Raw genomic sequence first — 16,840 nt, forward strand, 5'->3', positions numbered from 1 at the left:
CATCCCCCTCTATAAGTGTTTGAGATTTGCCAAATCTCTTTAATCAAGGACTTTACCCTTTCTTCGTGACTGAGCTCAGAAGTGAATAGGGCGTCCGTATCCAGGGACTCCTGTAAATGCTGTGCTTCTGACTCCTCCGGTAGCACTGAAGAGTGTGTCATAGCACTGTACTGATAAGGAGAGCACTAATACACTGTATAGATTGTAGCACGTGAATGGAGGTCTCTCAGGGAGTATAAAGAACAGAACTATGCACTGGCTGTTGAAACACTTCCACCAAGGCACACTAGTGTATCACAAAGCACTATTAAAGTTATCACTTCACTACATGACAGAATGCTTGGTTTGCATTAACGTCGACACTCAGCACTAAAACACTTCACGTAAGCACTTAAGACAAACACTAAATTGCACAAACCACTTCTTGTTATCACTTATCACAAACACTAGGTTGCACAGAAATGATGATACTCACTGCTAGTCAAAATTTTCACTCACTTTAGCGTAATGTAAATATGCAATTTTGCGTTAACCAATGACACTCATCATTGGAGCATTTCACTTAATTTGCACGTTTTATCACTTATGGACACACCATTCACAATTATCACTTTCACTAATGCCGCATTTATGTATCACGTAAGCTTGACTTTCACCACTAATTATCACGATGCACTGCACTGATGAACACAGTATATGAGATACTAAATTTCACTAATAATTATCAAGGCATGCTAAAATGAACCTGTGTGTGACCAGAAATGGCTGTGTTTTACATACAATGTACAATACTTTGGCCTGGAATGGCTGTGTGCTTATCAAAATTTTGTATACTGCTAATATACAAAGCACTGTGTGTAAAAATACTTACAAATATTGCTATAAATGTGCAATTGATACATATAAACAAAAATAAATGTATCACATACACTTAATGTGGGCTTATAATCTAGAATGTGTAAACATACAATATATCACAAACATTAATGTGGCCATTAATGGAGGTATGTGATTATAATCTATGCAGTGTAAACATACAATATATCACAAACTTAAATGTGGCCAGTAATGGCAGTGTGTGCTTATAATCTATGACGTGTAAGCATACTATATATCACAATCAGAAATGTGGCCAGTAGTGGGGCTCATTGGTTGCAGCGTTGCCCATTGGTCGGCAGAGGATTTGCTGAAGGAAAGATCACTGATGAATGAACAAAAGAAGTGCGCAAGGAAGCTTGTTGTGTAGTGTCTTCTTCATTTGAATCTTCAGGAAAAAAAATTCTCCAAAGCAGAAGCTAAAACATCTGATGTATTCTTTGCTGTTGGATTTAGGGAAGCTGGTAAAGAGAACGGGCGAAAAACCCTATCCATCGCAATCTTAAAAACAACTCCAAATGTATCGACTGTTCTTGAGCAGAAATTTCTCCAAGAGGTCAGGTTTGCCTTTGCAATATGTCGTTTGTAAACTGCATAAGAATGTTTATATAACTGAAAAAGTTGTTGACGGAGAGTAGGAGTTTTCTCTGCTTGCGCGCGACGTCGTTTCTTTCGCACTTCACTTCGTTCTTTTGCTAAAGCTGTTGTCCACCAGGAAGCTGAAGAGTGATAACGATATAGTTTAACTTTAAAAGTATGTTTGCAAACACTAGAGCAGATGTTAATAAAATTTTAATATGCAATATTAAGTTCCTTCCGTGTGGAGCAATTCTGAAATTGCGAAATAATCTCCTCCAAATAAGGAGAAAGATTTGCTCTAAAAGCTTCGAATTGATGAATGTTTATCTTAAAACGTCTCTTAACTATAAAATTACATGGAGACTCAAGAAGGAATGTGATTGCTTTGTGGTCACTCAAGGTTATTATATCATCTACTGACCAATTACTAATTAATTGAGTAAGTTGCAGAGAAGAAAGAGTTATATCAGGCCAACCTCTAGCACGACTAGTTAGAAAAGTTGGAGGAGAGTCCGTTGCGTTTAATATTATTAATGAGTGAGATTCAATAAATTCAAGCACCGACGTTGATCTGGCATCTTCCATTGATGAGCCCCACAAAGAGCTCGAAGCATTGAAGTCTCCTCCCAACAAAATAAATTGGGTCTGGGTGCGATATAAGAAATGTAATTCAAATAGTAAGTTATCAATATTTTGGCTTGGAGGAAAATAGATGCTTATAATTAAGATTTGGAGGTCCATTTCATCCAATAAAATGGAAACAGTGTGTTCCGTAGTATGCCATAGAGTTGGATTAAAAGCACTATTTACGACTATTGCTGCAAGTTTATTATCAGAGAAGAATTGTTTTAAAATGAGTGAAGCTCCCTCAATTGTACCATCCAGTTTAATATAGGGTTCTTGCAACACAGCAATGTTTATTCCCAATTCCAATTGTTGATGAAGCATGTGACTGTTTGCGACTATAGAACGTTGTGAATTACATTGCAAAAATTTTATGGATTCAAGTGTGCGTACAGCTAAGTTAGATGGATTTAATGAACTCAGTCTAGAGGTGTTGATTTCACGATTCAAATTGTGGCATCCTTTTGATTTATGCAGAGTGGACGATGGATCAAATATTGCAAGAGGTGGATTCTTCAATGCTGAGCTTGGGTCCTCATAAGTTTCTGTAGCGCTAGCTTGTATGACGGACATGTTTTAGAACTCACCGGATGACTACAATCAAAGGAGGTTTTGAGGTTTGAGTTAGATTCTAGACAATTGACACAGGCAGGTGAATCACTACAATCTCTCGTAGGAGTATCGTGCGATTTAGAGCAATTAGCACAATTAGGTTGTTCCTTGCAAAATCTGCTTAAATGTCCTATTCGTTGACAATTATAGCACCGTTGCAGACGGTGATACCTTCTATATGGGCATTAAGTAAATCCCAAGTAGATCCTTCCCTTTTCACCAATTTGATCAAAGTATGATTTATCACATTGGACAATCCCCCCTGAGGGGGCTCATTTTTGTGAGTACGGGTGTGGCAATCCCGAGGTACCTTAGCCCTTCAGGGGATCATCTTCTTGATGAGACGGGTGTCACGATCCTGGAGCCCCAGTGATCTATCCTCTTTTCCGTCTCCTCTCCTCTTGGCTGGAACGTTTTCCCTTCCCTTCTCCCTTGTGGTTTCTCTCTACGGAGTTTGGGGCTCGTCACGAGAGGCTGGAACAGACCTTGTTTCTATTTTTCGAGTGGCGAGGAAACTGCCCACGTGTTTTCCGTGCGTGGAGACCCGTGTCGCTGGAAAGGAGGGTCCTGGTAGTTGAGGGGCGAGGTACTGTCCCCAACACACTGCTTTGGCCTCTGCTTCAGTTAAACGGGAGGCACCTTAGTCGTCCTCACGGGTGTCAATCGGCTGGTCACTAGTCCTTGTGTCAGTGGCTTGGGGTCAAGCTCTCGGAAGTACCTGCTTTCGGGAAAGCCGACTGTGGGGCTTCAGTTTGCGTATAGGTCCTGCTAGCCCTAACACAGGAATCTGTGTTCCCTTGTAGGGCTCCGTGGTGGGCGGGGCCGTCGGACCCGAATTTTTTTCTCTTTCAAATATGTCTTCTTTATTCATTCTAAAAAAAACCCGAGTCAAATGAAACGAACAAAGAAATTGAAATTGTTGACAAATCTATTAACAAAAAGATCCGTACAGATGCAAATGACAAAGATACTGAAATTATTGACAAATCCAGTACCAAGAAGATCCGAACCAATGCAAATGCCAAAGAATCTACTGATTGTCCACGCTTCCTTGTTATCTCTAGTCCTTCTGGTGAACTGCAAAAGATGTCTCCTTTTCTCGTAAATATATACATTCATGTATAGGTGAGCCAAGGAACATAAAGCGTCTTCGGTCAGGAGACCTGCTTATTGATACCATGTCGGCCACCCAGTCTGCTTCTCTTACCGGACAAACCAAATTTGGAGAAATATCTATAACTGTGTCAGCGCACAAAACACTTAATTTTTGTAGAGGTGTGATCTCGGAGGTCGACCTTCTGTGTGTTTCAGAAGAAGAGTTCGTCTCCGAGTTAGCTGACCAAAATGTCTGTGGTGCTAGGCGGATCAAGATGCGAAAGGAAGGTAAGTTGATCGATACAAAACACGTGATCCTTACCTTCGACACGCCTGATCTGCCTAAGAATATTAAGGCCGGATATCTAAATATTCCTGTAAGACCTTATATTCCTAACCCTATGCGATGTTTCCAGTGCCAGCGTTTCGGCCATTCTAAGATGACTTGTCGTGGCAGCCTCACATGCGCCCGATGTTGACAGATTGGCCACGATTCCGAAAATTGTACCGCTGCGCCTTCGTGTATAAATTGCAAGGGTCAGCACCCAGCATTTTCACGCCTGTGCCCAAAATGGAAATCCGAAAAAGAAGTACAGACTCTTAAAGTTACCAGGAACATCTCGTATGCTGAAGCCAGAAAACTAGTTCAAAGCACACAGCTCCAATCAAACAAATCTTATGCCAGTGCAGTTAAAACAACACGTAGCATTGCCACCCAAACATCAATAGGCACGCAGACTAAACCAAATAAAACCCAACCGACTACATCCACCAAGAAAACAGAAAAGTCAACTCATTTAATACAAAATAAAGAAACAGTCATTCAAAGTAAACCCAAAACTGCCACTAAAAAGTATCAAATAAAAATAGAAGTTCCAGCAATAGCTCTTTTGACGAAATGATTTCTGAATCTGCGGATTCAGACACTATGGAAGTAGAGGAGGTTCTAGAATTTCCCAGGCATCTACTTCCACGAAAAACCAAACAAGAGCACAGAAAGAACAAAAACCAGACATAATGGCCACCCTCGTCTCATGGAACTGTCGCGGTTTCCACCGAAATTTGCTCGACATCAAAGCCATAATTAATGCTTACCATCCTGTATGCTTCGCAGTACAGGAAACAAATCTAAAACCAGAACAACAGGCAAAACTTCAGAGGTTTTCCTTCGTCAGGGAAGATAACCTTGCAGGTGAGCGTGCCGGTGGAGGTGTATTTCTCCTCACCTCACTGGATTATCCCTCAAATGTGCTTTCTTTGACGACATCCCTCCAAGTTGTCGCTACTCAAACAAATTTTGATATTGTTGTTACAGTCGTTTCTCTGTATTTGCCTCCAAATGAGCATATTGATCAGCAAGATTTAAATGGTCTTCTAGAGCAGCTGCCTGCGCCTTTCATCATAATAGGTGATTTTAACGGCCATAGTCCGCTCTGGGGTAGTAAAGATACAAATTGCCGAGGAAGACAAATTGAGCAGATGATCGAAGATCATAGCCTTTGTCTCCTGAATAATGGGCAGGATACTTACTTCCATGAGCCTTCAAGGACATTCCACGCTCTCGACCTTGCCATCTGTTCACCGTCTCTGTTGCCATTTTGCACTTTTAGTGTCGGAAATGCCTTGTACAACAGCGATCATTATCCCATTTTTGTATCTCTTGCACGAAGAGGAGCAAACCCCATGTCGAGACTCCCTCAGTTTATACTAGACAGGGCAGACTGGGAACTGTTCTCTTCCTCCGCAGAGCTCACAGAGGAAATGGTAGAAGATGTGCATATCGATGACGCTGTGGAAGCTGTTACTAATACTATTATTCAGGCAGCTATGCTTTCGATTCCTAGAACATCAGGAAAAATACTAAAATATTCGAAACCGTGGTGGAATCGCGACTGTCATGAAGCACTGAAAAAACAGAAAAAAGCATGGGGTATTTTTCGTAGATATCCGACTCTGCGAAAGCCTTTAAAAGAGCCAAAGCAAATGCACGAAAAGTAAGAAGGCAGAGCCAGAGGGATTCCTGGATTTCTTATGTGTCGTCAACAACATCCTCCACGCCTAGTAAGCGGGTTTGGGAAAGAGTTCGAAAAGCATACGGCATATATAAAGAACACTCACTTTCCTTTTTGGAAAAAGATGGCCGAGTGATTAGCTCCATAGAAGAAATTGCGAATACTATTGGTGAGACATTTGCTGCCGTTTCTTCCAGCAGAAACTATACACCTGCATTTTTCTCTACGAAGCAGCACTCTGAAATAAATCCCATCGCATTCAACTCTTCCAAATCTGAGCCTTACAATAGAGCATTTACTATGGTGGAATTAAAGAGAGCTTTATTGCAGACACAGGTCTTCTCCGGGTCTTGATGGCGTGAATTACGAAATGCTAAAGCATCTGTCCTATAAGTCACTGAATGCCCTTCTCTTACAATAGGGTGTGGAAGGAGCGTACCTTTCCCAGTGCATGGAGGAGAGCTGTTGTCATTCCTATTCCTAAGCCAGGGAAAGATCCAAGGAATCCCTCCAACTATCGGCCAATTGCTCTTACCAGTTATGTATGCAAACTCTTTTAAAAGATGGTAAACAGCCGCCTAGTCTACTTCTTGGAAAAAAATAATATTATATCACCTTATCAATGCGGTTTTCGAAAAGGGAGAACAACCGTAGATAACATGCTCCTCTTAGAGACATCCATTCGAAAAGCTTTTGTAAGAAAAAATCACTTTGTCTCAATTTTCTTCGATATAGAGAAAGCTTATGATAAGGCATGGAGATACGGTATACTTCGCTATCTTCACGAGAGTGGCTTGCGCGGCAACCTACCAATTTTCATTCAGAATTTCCTGAACGCTAGAACTTTTGAAGTAAGAATTGGCTCTGTTTTTCGGATGTTTTTCAACAGGAAGAGTGTGTGCCTCAAGGCTGTGTGCTTAGTGTAACCCTGTTTAGTTTAAAAATAAACTCAGTACTAAAAGAACTTCCTTCCACCATCTTAGGATCTCTATATGTTGATGATCTGCAGATTAGCTGTCGAGGGGCAGACATGAGATACGTAGAGAGGCAGTTACAGATAGGTCTGAATAAGATCCAAGAATAGTCAAACAAACAGGGATTTACTTTTTCCAAACAAAAAACTGTGTGTGCACTTTTGTAGGAAGCAAGGTCTCCATCCTGAACCTGAGTTATATATCAATGGTTCAATTATTCCAGTTGCGCCCGAAGTAAAATTTTTAGGAGTGACGTTCGACCAGAAATTGATGTTCCTTCCTCATGTTTTAAACCTGAGAAAGAAGTGTGTAAAAACACTAAATATTTTAAAAGTGTTGGCGAACACCTCCTGGGGTGCAGAGCGTTGCTCCATGCTTTGCATTTACAGAGCCCTTGTTCGCTCTAGACTGGACTATGGCTCAGTTGTTTACGGATCCGCTCGGTCATCAGTTTTGTTAAAACTCGATCCTCTTCACCATCAAGCTCTGCGGATTTGTTCAGGAGCTTTCAGAACTTCTCCTGTCCAGAGCCTGTATGTTGACTCTAACGAACCATCACTTAATCTGAGGCGTGAGCAATTGTCCCTCTTGCTATATTTTAATATTCAATCCCAACCTGAACATCCCAATAAGCTGTACTTACTCGATAATGTGTGTAACACTTTATTTGAAACGCGTCCATCTTGCGTTCCTACCTTTCCTTTAAGAGTTCGCCCTGTCATTGAGGGACATTCCCTCTCTGATATGCGCCCACAAGCAGTACAGAATTTTGAAATTCCACCTTGGGAAAATTAACGGAATGAGCTTCTTGATGTTTTGAAACATCACGTGAAGGCAAGCACTAACGAGATCGTTTAGAGACAACTCTTTGCTGAGCACAGGCAGAAATATAGCTGTTATTATCCGATATACACAGATGGATCAAAGACAAATGATCTTGTCGGGATGGCTTTTGTATTTGAAGATTACATTGAGGGCAGATGCCTGCACCATGCTTGCTCAGTCATAACATCCTAACTAACTGCAATATATTATGGTCTTTTGTACTTATCAAAGCTCTGCAACAGAAAGTTCATAGTTTATACAGACTCGTATAGTGCTCCTAAATCCTTGGAAGCTTTTCCCAACACTCAGAATCCTGTGGTAGTTGATGTTCTGAAAATTCATATAAATTTAACGATTTTCGAGGATATGAAGTCCTGTACTGTTGGGTTCCTGGACATGCTGGAAGAAAGGGAAATGAACTTGCAGATATTGCAGCCAAATCTGCTGTTGAACTCTCTAGTCGCCTTATCCCTTTTAGAGATATCTGCTGTGTCATCAAGGGAAAGGTCCGGAAAAAAATGGCAGTACACTTGGGATGTTCAGCTTCAAAACAAGTTAAGACATGTAAAACCTAGAATTGAGCATTGGGGATCAACCAAAAATCGTAAGGAGGAAGTTCTTTTGACTCGCCTCAGAATTGGTCACACTAGAATCACACATAAGTATCTTCTCAAAGCTGAAAATGAGCCTGTTTGTTTTAATTGTAATGTTTGTTTATCTGTTCGTCATATTTTAATTGAGTGTCCATGTTTTAATAGTCTTCGCCAGAAATATTTTAATAGCTGTGACTTACCTCTCGACCGTTTAATCGGAAGAGAGGCCAATTGTAATTAATTTTATTATTTAAAAGAGACTGGCTTTTATTATTTAATGTAATCTGTTCAGCAGATTTTGTATTATATTTTAATGTGTGCTTTTACCAGTTTTTATATGACTTCATCCTCTGGATTTGGTACATGTAGCTTTTAAAATTTTTATTAATAAGTATTTCATTCCATTAAATTAGGTCATCCCACCATTTGTTTGGCGCGTCATAATCATCATTGGTTTTTGCGCCAAAAAACTCACTCACTCACCCCAGCTTTTATAAGCTTATGCATCATGCAACAGAATATTCTCGTATTTTCTCAATTTTTTTCAGATGTGAAAAGAGGACAATGAAATATTTATGAAAGTGTTCATTTCTCCGGAGTAGCTTCCTCCTCTGAAAAATCTTTCTTCACTGCACGTGAATATGAAAAAATTTAATTACAAAGGCAATAAAAATTGCAAAACCAAAAATAAATAAATATTCCTGGAGGTATCGAATGGCCATGTTTGAGAAGAAATTATTTTTGTGATGAAACCAATATTGATACAGTAAAATTAATCAGCCGAAACTACATTAAATAATGCCAGAGTTTGTTTGACACAAACACCACAATCACAGTCCAGCACATTGTTCCCAACTCAGAGACACACTATCTCTCTCTCTTCAGGCCAAAAGTTGCAGTTGTCCAACAAAATAAATAAATGAATGAATGAATGAATGAATGAATAAAAACATAAATACATAACAAAATACAACAATCCGTAATAATTTTGGATCATTACAGTTAGCTGACGTTTATAAATCATACAGAGAATCAAAACAAAACATTAGGAGACTGACAGAAAAGTCTTGCTACAGTGTGCCTACAAACATTTTACACCCTTTCGAGAGTTATTTACAATATAATGGCTCGTGTGTTGAAAGAAGCAATGTGTATACGCGCGCTGTAGTGGGAAAAATCTGGCAAATGTGAATAGGAATTCTACCAAACTTACATGAAATGAGAGAAAAATGTTACTGCAAATGAAATTTGAGTGATATTTCGAGGCCGATGTCCCTTCAATCAGTCAGACAGAATGAGTAAGTTTTCTGAGTACGGGATCAAAATGTGGATTTTATGGGATTTCTGTAAATACGAATAAAACTTCGTATTTACAGAAACCAGAACTTGACATTGGAAAAGAACGAGGGTCAAAGCCCGAGGAATATCAAGTTAAAAAAAGGCAGGTCGCCTCACACTCGTAGAGACGTATGATGTTGTTAGAACTTCGGTTTTCTGAAATTTGAATGGGCCATTTTAAAATGACGTTTTCCTGAGGATGCAGTGCCCGAGGGAGTGAAGTTTCTGCTTTTTGGATATATTGTGGGCTGTATCCTGCAAGTAGTGCCATAGCAGGCCAACCCGTGGCGAGGGCGGAATAAATACCTAACCACAAGCCGATCTGCAAAGATTAGTTTAATATCTTGACGTAATGTCGGCGTCGTATCAGATATTAAGCTGATAAGAACAAATTGTTTTTATTGAAACTAGAAAATATTTACTGGTACAATACATGAGAAATAACAATTAGTAATATTTTGTACAAAATAGAGCATGAAGCTGTAATTTACAAAAATGTACAGGCACAGTAATTCAAGATAAAGATTTACAGATGATCAACGGAGCATAGAGGTGCATGCAAGCACACTATAAGATAAAAACATGTATGGATTAGCACAATAGTCCAGTAGTTGGAGTCATATCAGTCCAATAGTTAAAAAAATAACAAGTGTCCAAAAAAGAACTAGTCCAGGAGTATCACTGCACAGTGAATAAAGTCCAATACATATGGTCGTGTTAATTGATAGCTGAGAGATCAACATTGGTATCCGAGTTTGGAACTTGGCCTTGTGATGCAGTCTCATGCGTCTGTCCTTGTGAAGTAGTCTCGTGCCTCTGTCCTTGTAGTGCAGAGGCCTGCCTCTGTTGTCGCATTTGCGGGACCCCCGTGAGATGTTCTACGTAGACATCTCTAGAGAAACAAATCGTGTCAGTAACAATAAGCTCTCTCATAAGAGAAGCATACCGTCTGGAACATAAGCGGTGCACTACACGGTCATTGTTTGGGTCCCAGAACCCAAGGGCACCAACCACAATGGCGTCAACGCGCACATAACTAGCTGCGGCGAAGGGTGTTAACCAGTCGACGGTATTTCTCAATCTTCTACTTCCTAGCAGAGTCGAAGGCGGACCGCCTGTTGTCGAAGGGGATCGTGATATCCAGCACCAGACAGGAATCATCACTCACAAGGATAAGGTCAGGGCGGAGAGCATGTCCACGGAACACCTGGTTCTCAGAGAGCACGACCCATCTGCCAGCAGCCGCTATCTTGATACGCTCCACCACTGCATTGTGACGGGCCTGGAAAAGTCGGCTATACCTCATACAGTGGCAGATCACGTGTGGAAGAGTCTCGAGATGGTAGTTGCAACGGCGGCAGCCACGGGAACCATTTGTCGAGCGTCGGACTCCATTCAAAGGGACGAGGTTGAGTCTTGCACGGTGAACGAAGCGCCAATCCGCGAAACGGGTGAATGAGCCATCTCTGAAGAAGTGGGAACTTGCCTTGGCAGCAGCAGCGCATTCAATGGCTTTTCCCTGATTAGGATACGAAAGGAGTTTTGCAGTCCTAGCTTTCTTGAAGGCTGTGCGAAGGGTTCTAAAGACGAGATGACGCTTGCCTTGCGAGATCATGGTACCATTGTGGATCAGAGACACAGTGTTGTTCTCAGCAACTTCCCAGGTGACATTTAACCGGCGAGAAGCACTTCTGGCAGCTGACCAGATAGAAGAGATGGGGTTGGAGATAGTAGCAAGTATTCCGTCATTAGAGCCGGAGAGGAAGGTGGCAAGATCTTGCGGTGAGGGAGTGTTGGAGATCCGCTTGGAGACAAGGCGAGTAAGATCGTCCCAGGCCAAGAGTTGAGTCGACGGATCACGGGAGGTCAAAAGCGTGAAAGCTCCATCAATCCGAGCAATATCCGAATTTTCCGCTGCAAGGGGTAACCCTAGACATGCCATCTTAGAGTCCCCAAACAGGCATTCATTTGCCGCCTCAGGTGGAAGATTAAGGGTCTGTTTAAGGAAAGGGCAGATAAAATCATCAAGTTTCGCCAATCAGTCTTCTTCAGGCGTGCCATCCGCATGCCGAAATTCATAGATGGGAAGGCGAAAGACTTGAGAGCGTCAAGGCGCTGCCACGGTGCAAGGTGGGACTCAAGCAGCACTTTGCATATTTCTATATACGCATTAAGAGCATTTGTATCTGGTGGCAGTTGGAAACCAATAGGCTTGCCCAGGAAAACACCTTCCTCACCGTCAGCAAGAGCATGAAGACGTACACCATCCAGGAAGAAGGGAGTGTCTCTAGTGCCGATGGGGCAGAAGCCAGAGAGATGAAGAGAAAAGCACATCCTGGGGTTAAGTGCAAGCCCAATTTTGGCAGAAAGTGCATGTACCATGTCCAGTTGTATTTGTAGCTCCTGGGGACTAGAGGGAAGAAGGATGTCATCTGCATAGGCAAGTATGCGGTGAGCTTGAGCCTGGGCCTGGACGACTCTGAGAATAGGATCAATGGCAACATTGAAGAGGAGCCCACTAAGCGGGCAACCTTGGCGCACTCCAGATTCAATGAAGATGGGATCCGTCAGGCCATCCTGGGTGATGATGCGGGTAGAAGAGTTGTCATACAGGTCACGGATGATATCGATGAAGTCAGCACCGACGCCAGCAGAGTCCAGAGACTGAAAGATAGCAGCATGTGGAAGTGCACCAAACGCATTCCCAATGTCCAGTGAGGCAAGACAGAGATCGGATTTAGACGTTCTTGCAAGTTGGATACGTTGCTGGACAAGAAAATTATTTTCGAAAACTCCGTCAAAAGGCAGGAAGCGCTTCTGAGCAGGTGATAGAACGTCATTGTTGAGTATCCAGTTGGTAAATCTTCGAGCCAGGCAGCCACAGAACAGTTTAAAGATGGTGACACTAAGGCAGATCGGTCTGCAATTATCAGGTGCGAGAGGATCTCCTTTCTTAAACAGCAAGATGGTCCGAGTGTCCTTCCAACTCTCTGGAATCCTTTTAGCGCGTAGACAGATGTTGAAAATCTTTGCAAGTATAGTGCACTCAGGATCGACAGATCGCCAGTGGTTATAAGTGAGGCGATCGTGACCTGGTGACGAGTTTTCAAAGGCATGCAGTCTACTGGCCACTTCAGATGGAGTAAACGGCGACAAATCCAAAGGGTCGGGAGGAGGATCTCGCGCAGAGTAGAAGGATGAATCAATGGATCCAACTCTTTGCAAGGCTACGAAGTAGCCTTGGAGGTCTTGGCGGCTGATAGAACATCTAGTGGAATTCCCTTCTGTGAGAAGACGTACAGCTCTGCGTCTCTCTCTCTTGTAAAGTTTTTGGATGAACTTGTGATCGTTGCATGGTGGCGGTGAGTTACGCAAACCGGTGGGAGTGTCAGCAGCAGGGGGAAGTCGAACCACCTCAGCAGCGGTTTTGTAGATGTCATCCAGGACACTCAGTACATCATCCCAGCGAGCGGAGAGGTCAACATCAGAGACGCGTCCAGACGTTCATGAAAGTGATCCAGCGGTGAGGACGGTTGCGGCTTCACGGGAAGGGCAGGAATGTCTTCACTGAAATCAGGAGCACCATGGTCCAGATAAGAAGTGGCGGAGATAGGTGATGGTGATAGACTATCCTCGCGGTCAGTAGAGGGACGGTGGTTACCAGGTGTTCCGCTTGACTCTTTGACATCCTTTGGGGAGTGGGCTCCCCCCGGGGGTCGACGTAGAGAACTCTGCGAAGCTACTGACTAGGATCTGTACCTAGGCAGTCTCGGCCACGGGGGTATATAATTTATGAACTTGGCGGTTCCCGATGGTCCATGTGTAGGTTTATACTTGCTCTTCATAGGCCGGGAGGTGTAAGTCCCTTCCACCAGGGTATTGGTAGCCAAATAGCAAACTGGGCCATTGAGCGTCTGGTCCCTGCTGTCCTTGGTATTCCATGTAAAAGCCTAAGGAGAGGGGCATCCCGTGTAGGACTGGCAGGTAGCCCAATTTAACGGCCGGTCATCGACCCTAAGTTGTCATCGCCCACCCCACCGTGGTCTCGGTTCGGCCGGGACGGTGGTCTTGACCAGCCCGTGTTTAGCGGTGGGCTTTTGATCGTTGAGCGATCAATAGAGGGTACCATAAATTTGTTGGTGTCTCGGGGGTGTGGGACCCTGGGCCCAGCAGGAGTTTTCAAGTCATCGGTGGGTGACGCTTTCGGGATTTTTCCCGTTCCCAGAATGTGATTGGGTTCACGAGCTGCGGTAAAAATCTTAGTTAGTTTGGGGAGTGGGCGCTGCTAGGCGTGGGCACAGCAGGCAGATCAGGAGTAGAGTTAGAAGCAGAAGGCACAGGCGTGGTGAGAAGAGGAGCAGAGCCTTCCTGGGGCATAGGTGGAGAGGAGTTTGTGGTCAGTGTTACATGTCTGTTAGTCCTTTCTCGACGTCTGCGTGGGCGGGGAGTAGGAACAGCAGGTACATTCACACGAAGGCGTTCCCGCTTATGCCGGGCTTGGTGATTAAGATAGCCCCCTCTGGTCTGGCAAGAGAAGTCGCATGACATACACTGCCAAAGGTGGGTGATACCAGAAGTAATGAGGACTGGGCGATCTTGAAAGCAGGCGTGTCGAGACTCGAGACAATCCTTTGACGGCAGTGATTGCACCAGTTCTCAGTGTGGCTGATGGTGAGATCATGTGCAACGGTCAGATGTCTGCATAAAGAGTGTCGGGATTGTGACCAAGACTTGGCGTGGAAGGTCCTAATTCAGTGCTCCTCCGTACAATGAAGAGTATCAGACACAGGGAAGACAAGATGAACAACCGTGTCGCGTCTGCAGGTGGTCAACGGGAACTGGTGGGAAGATCCATCCGTGACCTCATCGGAAGGACCGGAGCGAGGAGCTTGAGACACCGGAGTAGGCGGCTGAGCAAGAGATTCAACACGAGACGTCTGGAGAGAGGCAGGTACAGGAGGGAAGTCGTTGATTGCAGTCGCAGAAGGAGAGGCAGGTAACGGTGACAGCGGCTCCAAGGAGATGACAGTCATTGGCAGGAGATGAGGGTCCAGTAGCAGTGCCAGGTGAGCAGCCAGGATTGATGTTAGGGACCTCAACTGCAGGACTGCGAGCAGGTAGAGCAGGAGCAGAGGAGGTGGACGGAGAGGTTTTTGTCGCAGGAACTATAATCCGTGGTGCTGTAGGAGGGGAGCGAGAACCAAGATCAGAGCTGTAGGTGTCCATGGAAGAGCTGGAAGCCAGGATATTCGGGGCTAAGAAGTGGGTGAGCGTAGTCTTCGAACGTGTAAATGAGGTCACTGGAGAAGGCGAGGTCTGCACAGGCGGTGGGCGTGGCAAAGGAGGTCCATACTTAATGTGCAGCTTCATGTGATGCCTCAGCTTTCCACTTCTCTTAAACGCCTTTCCACATGTCTCACAGGTGAAAGGAGAAGTACCTATAAACGACGGCCATGAGGTGTTGCGGGAGGAGATCGGCTGGGAGGCGGGAGTGCTCAACGAAAGTGCATCCATCTGAGAAGAGGTAGTCGGTGCAGCATCCGAAGGCGAAGAAACTGAGGAGTGGCGGGCCTAGATCTTATCGATGAGAACTCGGATGTGATTGGTGTTAGTGATGGGCGGACCAGTCGGGGTGACAAAGGCGGCTACATGGCATTTCACTGGGATCGAAGATCCAGGATCCTTAGGGCAAGCGGTCTTGAGAGGCAGTGGTATTCCTCCATTTGCAGCGGCGTTCATCCCGGGAATCGGTAGTCCTCTGGGGGTGGCTCCATCTACTTTGGCAGCAGGAACGCGGCGTCCAGCAGAGACCTTAGCAGCGTAGGAAATTCCTCCGGGGGTAGCAGCAGTCATCTCAGACAGTGTTGGTCCTCCATGGGTGGCATCATCATCTGCGGCACCGGGACTGGAATGAGCATCCACAGGGCATCCAGCAGGGTCCTTGGTAGCAGAAACAGGAACACGGCTTCCAGCAGCGACCGTGGCAGCGTAGAATCCTCCTCCGGGGGCAGCAGCATCCATCTCGGACAGGGGTGGTCCTCCAGGGGCGGCTTCATCTTTCGCGGCACCGGGACTGGAACAAGCAGAAACAGGAACATCCACAGCGCATCCAGCAGGATCCTTGGGAGTGTAGACTCCACCTCCAGTGGCTCCAAGTATCCTGGGCAGGGCCTTCCCATGGGCAACAGCTTCCTCAGGAACTCCAGATACAAGGGCCCACCTATAGGCAGCAGCATCCTCAGGAATTCCGAATACAAGAGCTGGAACTGCGACCCCAGGAACAGCTGGCGGAGAACGGGAACCAGGACTCCTCACGGCAGGCGGTGGGCGTGGCCTCGGCCGGGAAGCAAGGCGGGGCGGGAGCTCATCCTTCCTTTGGACTATCCACCACTCAAAATCTAAAAAAAGAAAAATGCGGCAAATTAAGCGGAAGGCGACTCCGCCTTCGGCGTTCAATCTGCTTAACCGGTGTTATTAGGCTGTCACAGGGACACAAGCAACTAGTCCACCGATTAAGCTGATAAGAACAGAAATCTTTTTATTTAAGAATATTTGCGGCCACTTTACATGCGAATGATACTTACGTAGCGTAAGTATCAAGCTTACAAGTTTACATCACGATTTTATAATCTCTATATATCTCACATATGATTTTTACATGATCATTTCCTATTTATGTTTACAATATGCAATTTCGAATTTACAATACATATATGCTTTACATTTTGGTTTTTTGAATTTTAAGACGACTGTATTATTTACAATATGTACAGTTGTCCTTTGTGAACTAGTCCATCAGTAAAGTTTTTGGTTCAAACCTTTACACTGGCTCCTTACTGGTCGTTCTGTCGCACATCCGTTAGGTGTTCCACGTATATATCTCTGGAGTAGCTGATGGTTTGGCTGACGATGAGTTTCCTCATAAGGGATGCGTATTTCCTGCTGCATAGTCGACTGATGACCTTGTCGTTGCTCGGGTCCCAAGACCCTAAGGCGCCGACCACGATGGCTTCTACTCTTACGTCGTTATATTGTCTTTTCAGTGCCTCCACAGAAGTCACGGGAGGAGCTGGAGCGGACGTAGCCGGAGATCTGGAGGACACATCAGCGGGTGAAGAAGAGGCACCAGGTGGAGGGTGCGGCTGTCGCTGAGGCACAGGAGCAGGAAGAGGAATGTCGTGGTCAATGGAAGAGTTCCTCTCAGCACGCCGGTGGAATTCGGAGTGGTTGAATAACCCTTTCCGGGAAGGACAGGAGAACGGACAAACTGTGCACTTCCAGCGGAAAGAGGCACCAGTGGAGATGACGGGAG

At 44.6% G+C, this 16,840-nt stretch overlaps 1 pseudogene; it reads right to left on the minus strand.

Annotated features, from left to right (window-relative positions):
* Positions 1-9,766: 9,766 nt before the first annotated feature.
* On the minus strand, positions 9,767-9,946 carry LOC146994516 (U2 spliceosomal RNA; annotated as a pseudogene).
* Between the last annotated feature and the right edge of the window lie 6,894 nt (positions 9,947-16,840).

Source organism: Stegodyphus dumicola, chromosome 11 (assembly GCF_044657685.1).
Source record: "Stegodyphus dumicola isolate Sdum_Otavi_A_Nest chromosome 11, ASM4465768v1".
Taxonomy (NCBI): domain Eukaryota; kingdom Metazoa; phylum Arthropoda; class Arachnida; order Araneae; family Eresidae; genus Stegodyphus; species Stegodyphus dumicola.